The sequence below is a fragment of the Bison bison genome, unplaced genomic scaffold (genome assembly GCF_000754665.1).
Source record: "Bison bison bison isolate TAMUID 2011002044 unplaced genomic scaffold, Bison_UMD1.0 scf7180017864461, whole genome shotgun sequence".
In the NCBI taxonomy this organism is placed as follows: domain Eukaryota; kingdom Metazoa; phylum Chordata; class Mammalia; order Artiodactyla; family Bovidae; genus Bison; species Bison bison.
Window position 1 is genome coordinate 11,597,047 of NW_011495023.1, and position 6,026 is coordinate 11,603,072.

Sequence of the window (6,026 nt, forward strand, 5' to 3'; positions counted from 1 at the left end):
AGGGCTTAGCAGATGTCAGCTTTTATATGTAGGTTGAACAAAGTCCTACCCTATAGCACAGGTGAAGAAGCAATTCACAGGGCCTGGACTCCATCTTAGGCCTGTTCATGCTGATCATGCGCGACCCCTCTCCAATGGACTCTGAACTCTGTGTTTAGTGCCTATGAAAACAACAACAGGAGGATAAGACCCCCTCCAGACAGGGGAACCTTGAAGATCGTATCTAGGTTACTCATCGCCTAAGAGAAAACATACACTAATCACCCCTTCCTCCAGACAGACCATAAATTTTTCTGTGTCTATCAGAGTGTAACCTGGGTTTATTGATTATTGGCTAATTGTTTGACTGTTGAGCACATGAGCACATAGCACGTGAATGATGGGGTTATTGGGACTGTATTTTCCTTGGTTTATGTAAGTCTCAAGGGATTTGGAGTGATGGGTTCAGATATGTACACACGGGGTATAAAAGATTTTCACAGATGCTGGTTGGGGTCCTTGGCTAAGAGGAGACTCTGCCTTGGGCCCGCCGGTGTAATAAACTGCACTCCACTATCTGCATTGTCCTTCTGAGTGAGTTTGTTTCCCGGAACGCGTGGCTACAACACAGGGAACTATATTCAATATCCTGTGATAAATCATATGGAAAAGTATATGAAAAAGAATGTATATATGTGTAAAACGGAGTCACTTTACAGCAGAAATTAACACAACACTGTAAATCAACTCTACTTCAATTTTAAAAAAGATTTAAAGCAGAGAACACATAGTAGGTGCCAGAGACAGAAAGTGAGGGGCAGAAGAAATGGGTAAATTGTTTCCACTTTTGTTTTAGCTTAAATAAATTAAAATTTTAAGATAAAAAAAGTTAATTTTAAAATTAACTAATAAAATTACATATACTAATAGATTTTTCTAAGAATGCATCTATGAAACATATAATGCCAAAAAGTTCATCATGGAAGCAGAAAAACATCAGGATTCTATTTATTTAATAGTAAAAACCACAAAATGAAGCCATTTACCCTTTGTTGAGGTTAATGGACCGGAACCTGGTGGTTACAAAACATAGGAGATCCATATTAAAGACAGAGAGAGTTGTAAATAATCACTTTTACCATATGGTTCATAAAAAGGAAGAGGGTACTTATCACCATATAGAAAAACTAACGAAGGAAATGCCTGGATTCCTCAGTCTGGGAGAGGCCTGCCTCTCCTCTTAATTCCTGAATATTCAGGAATTAATAAGGAACAGAGAATTCCTAACAGATCTAAAACAGCACACAGGAAGCCTCCTGTTAAATGCTTCCTGACAACACTTATGTAGTAAACCTATAATAAAAATTGAGGGAAGGATGAACACAAAAATCAAATATTGTTTATCCCTGAGGGCTAAAGGCAAGGAATACAATCATAAAATTCTTATAATTTCTTAAATGAAATGATGAGTATGTGTCTCTGACTCATCCTTATGTCTTAAACATACATGATATAAATCTTTTTTATGTCTGAAAGATATCATAATGATTTTTCAACTAGCAAGCAAAATTATTCTTTAAAATGAGGGAGGATGTAAATAGCCACAGAATTCAGATGCATCAGAAAAGTTTCCCTCTGTTCAAAGCATACCATCAGAAATCTGTTACAAAGTGCTGTTAGGCTTGGGGCTTCTTCTGTGGACCACTTTTCATTTCTCATCGTCTGAACCCTTGTTTCAGGGCTACTGGCTGCAGTCAGGAGAAAAGCCCACTAAGTCCCTGGTTGACATTTTCTTTTAATCAAAGTATATATTTTATGTCTTCTTATACGAATGGACACTGTTTGGGTGCCCCTTTATATTAGAAAAGCAGTTTATTTCTCAGTGGAAAACAGATTTGTCAGCTGTGCTGACAGCATGGACCGTCCAAGTGCCCATGAAGAAAGAAAGGCGGGAAGGGGAGATAGCTGTAATTTTTATTTCATTGTCCTGTTTAATTATTGATACATTGAAGACCCAAATGTATTTGGACTTTTTGAATAATGGGATTGTGCTATAGAAAAAATATGTTCTTGCAGCCTACTCTGTCATTACCCAGAAGCCATCCATTTAGACCCTTGCTTCTTTCTCCCAGAAAACACAATCATTGCTTTGTCTGTTGTGACTACAACTGTGAGAGAGAGGCAATATAAATCTAATGACAGACTGTATATAAAATTGTTTTAAAAACATAAAAGGATAGTTATGGAAGCTGTTACCAGTTATTATGACCCCTTCCTGATCCCCCAGATAAGGTAAGTGAGGCAGAAACAAGGTAAGTGAAACGAGGGGTTTGGGATTAAGGTATACACACTACTATACATAAAATAGATAATCAACAAGGACCTACTGTGTAGCACAAGGAACTATATCCAATATTTTTAAATAACCTATAAGGGAAAAGAATCTGGAAAAAAATACATAGATAGAGATACATCTGAATCACTGCCATACACCTGAAACTAACACAACATTGTAAATCAACTGTACTTCAATAAAAAAAAATAAGTAAGTTTAAGAAGAAAAAAGAAACAAGATAAGTGAGTTGCCATGATTAGACTTTGTCTCAGGGTTGGAAGCCTCCTTCCAAACCTGAAGGTGAGTAAGTAGGGTAGAGGGTTATCAATCTTAAGAGGAAAAAAAAAACTCTTTGCACAATAAAGTCTAGCAAATTGTTAACAAATGAACAATGACTCTGACTGGAACTGAGGTCCTGGAGACAGTCAGCTCAGCCCTGTCCCTGATAGTGAAGTGAAGTGAAGTCGCTCAGTCGTGTCCGACTCTTTGTGACACCACGGACTGTAGCCTACCAGGCTTCTCCGTCCATGAGATTTTCCAGGCAAGAGTACCGGAGTGGCTTGCCATCTCCTTCTCCAGGGGATCTTCCTGACCCAGGGATTGCACCCAGGTCTCCCGCGTTGCAGGCAGATGCTTTACCCTCCGAGCCACCAGGGAAGACAAGGGACACACAGAGCCCTGGCAGCCCAGAGAATCCTCTCAACCTTGAAGGTAACTGAGAGGGGTGGGGAGATGAAAATCAAGGGCTCTCCTGGATACAGTGAAACCCCAAGCAGTACAGTGTTTCGTTGGTCCCAAACATACAGTCACTTCCTCCACAGCCAATGGCTGAGTCAGGGCAGAGTCCAGGGTCCCTACTACCTAGAACAGTGCCTGGCACACAGGACGCTGTCAGTGACAGTCCATCACCAACAAACAAACAAGCGAATGGGTGTCGACGAGGCAGCGGTGGTGTTTAACCCACTCCCGAACGTGGCACCTGAGCCCTGGACCTCTCACAGCCAGTCCTCCCATTAAAATGAAGGAAAGGTCATCTGAGCACCACACTCTGTGTCCTTTCTTGCTGTGGGGGGAAGCAGGTGTCCTGCCATTTCGGGATGCTCTCCTCTGAGGATGGCGGATGTGCTGTTCTCTTGTACCACCCTGTGGCTGACCGCTAGCTCCCATGTCCTGAGCTTTAAGTGGTGGCTCCAGAGCCACAGAAAGAGGGGGAAGTGGTGCTGCTGGGGATGAATAAAGCTCCGCCTTCCCTACAAGTGGAATAGGACAGGGAGGCTGGGCACAGGGGCAGGGATGGCGGGAGTTGGCTTTAAAGCCACTGCTACTGACAGAGATCCAGTTCCAACCTGGGCAGGAGTGGGTCAGCGTAGAGAAGCAGGGCAGGAAGGAAAGGGTGCAAGGGGGAGAGCAGAGGGAAGATGAGAGGGAGGAGGGCTTCTGTCTGGTTTTGATCAGGCTTAAGTCACCATCTGGGCGGAGGTTCAAATGCTGAGATAGGAAAGGATTTTGACATCTTTTAAGTCAGTTCCTGCCTCAGAAGCTGCCTCCCTGGGGAAGTTCACCTTTCTCTTCTGCCTCTAAATTCACTACTCATGCTGTTGCTGTCCTCGCTTTTTATGACACCCCACCTCCAGTAAACACACACTCCAACTTACACACATACATACATACGCAAACATACGCAGAAGACAGATATGTAATAAACACACAGACACATTCACGCACACACACACACATAGCACGGATACAAACACACAAATTCACATGTATGCACACACAGAGAGAAATGCGTGTATACATACACACATCAACATGCACACACAGATACTATATAGAAGCACCCAGGCATGTACCCATGCATACACACAGATAAGCACACATATACATGCATGCATGCACACACACATGCACACACACACAAGCACAGATACAAATACAGACACACAAACTGTGATATTTAAAGCTCAAACGATCACACCTCATTCCAGTAAAGGAAACAAGACAAGAAAGCCAAGGGCAGAGGAAGTTCTGGATCTGATATCCTGACCACATGAGTAGAAAGGGGCTCTTTGATGAGACTGAGAGGCTGAGATCTCCCTGGAGGAGCTGTGTGGGGAATCTTCCTCCGGAAGAAACAAATCCTTTTGTGACCCTCCAAGAAGAGCCATCCTCTGGCCTGGCTTGACCGGAGGAGTTTCCGCTCAGACCAGGGAATCCAGACCACATGGTGTAGCACTCACAGGGGGGCTCCTTAGGGTCCCCTGCACTGGCTTGTCAAGTTAGGTTCCCTACCCCACTTCCAGGTGGAGAAAGGCCAGCTGATGGGTCTCCAGGATAGTATGGCATTTGGTTTATAGTCAGTCTGGTTATTCACACAAGTTATTTATGTTCCATAAAGTCACTTGAATGCTGAATTTGTGAATACTGCACTTTTGCTACTAGGGGAAGTATGTGTGTGTGCTTATACACAAATGTAAATTGTAATCTTAAATTCTAAAAAAAACACTCTGGTAGACTCTATCCTCTCTGTTTTACAAAAGAAGAAACAGGGTTCAGAGTAGAAGATGATTTCCTGGGGATTCAAACCCTGTCTGCCCTGTCTGGCACCTTGCATAGCCCTGCAAACTGCCCTACATCTCCATCCTCTGGTCATCTCTAAATGGGGCTGAGACAAAGCGGCAGAGCCTTGTTCAGCCTCAGCTGGGGCCAGGCACATTGCTGATTCAAACATTCCACCACCAAGCACATATCCATGAATGACCACGGGTATTGATTTTAGAGTTACACATAAATGTTTGCAAGTGGGTGACTTTGCCAGTACAGAATCCAGGAATAAGGAGAATGACTGTACTCATACACAGGGTTGCCCTGTCTGATATTATCTGAAGGAAGAATTTCTGTCTTAAAAATTGTTGGAAAACCAGTGATATATTTCATCCCTTTTCTTATATGAAAAGAGGCAGGACAAATAGGATCCAGCTCTGTGAGCAAGTCCAGTCATTGGTAGTGGCTTTCTGCAATGTTCTGCAGCCAGTGGGAAAGGAGCAAGGTCGTGGGTGAAAGGGGGAGGGAACAAGAACACTCCTGTTGACCATCACAATTCTCAAAGGAACAGAGGCTGGAGAAGCTGCCCCAGACCCCACAGTGGTTAGTGGTGACTGAGCTACAACAGGCAGCAGGTCTTTGGCCACCAGCCCTCTGTGGTTCCCACTACACTGAACTACTTTCTGTGTCACAATGTGAAAGAGAAGTGTACTTAAAATCAAGGCACTAGGCTTCCCTGGTGGCTCAGTGGTAAAGAATCAACCTGCCAATGCAGGAAACAGGTTCAATCCCTGGTCCAGGAAGATTCCAAATGTCTCAGAGCAACTAAGCCTGTGCACCACAACTACTGAGCCTGTGCTCTAGAGCCAGGAGCCACAAATACTGAGCCTTCATGCCGCAACTCCTGAAGCCTGTGCACCCTAGAGCACATGCTCTGAAACAAGAGAAGCCACCACAATGAAAATCCTGTGCACCACAACTAAAGAGTAGCCCCTGCTCCCTGCAACTAGAGAAAAGCCTGCACAGCAAGAAAAACCCAGCACAGCCAAAAATAAATGTAATATAATATATAAATAAATAAAATTAGCAAAAAAAAATAAATAACTAAAAGATTTACTGGTTTAAAAAAAAAAAATCAAGACACTGAGTTCCCCTGACCAGGCTCTGC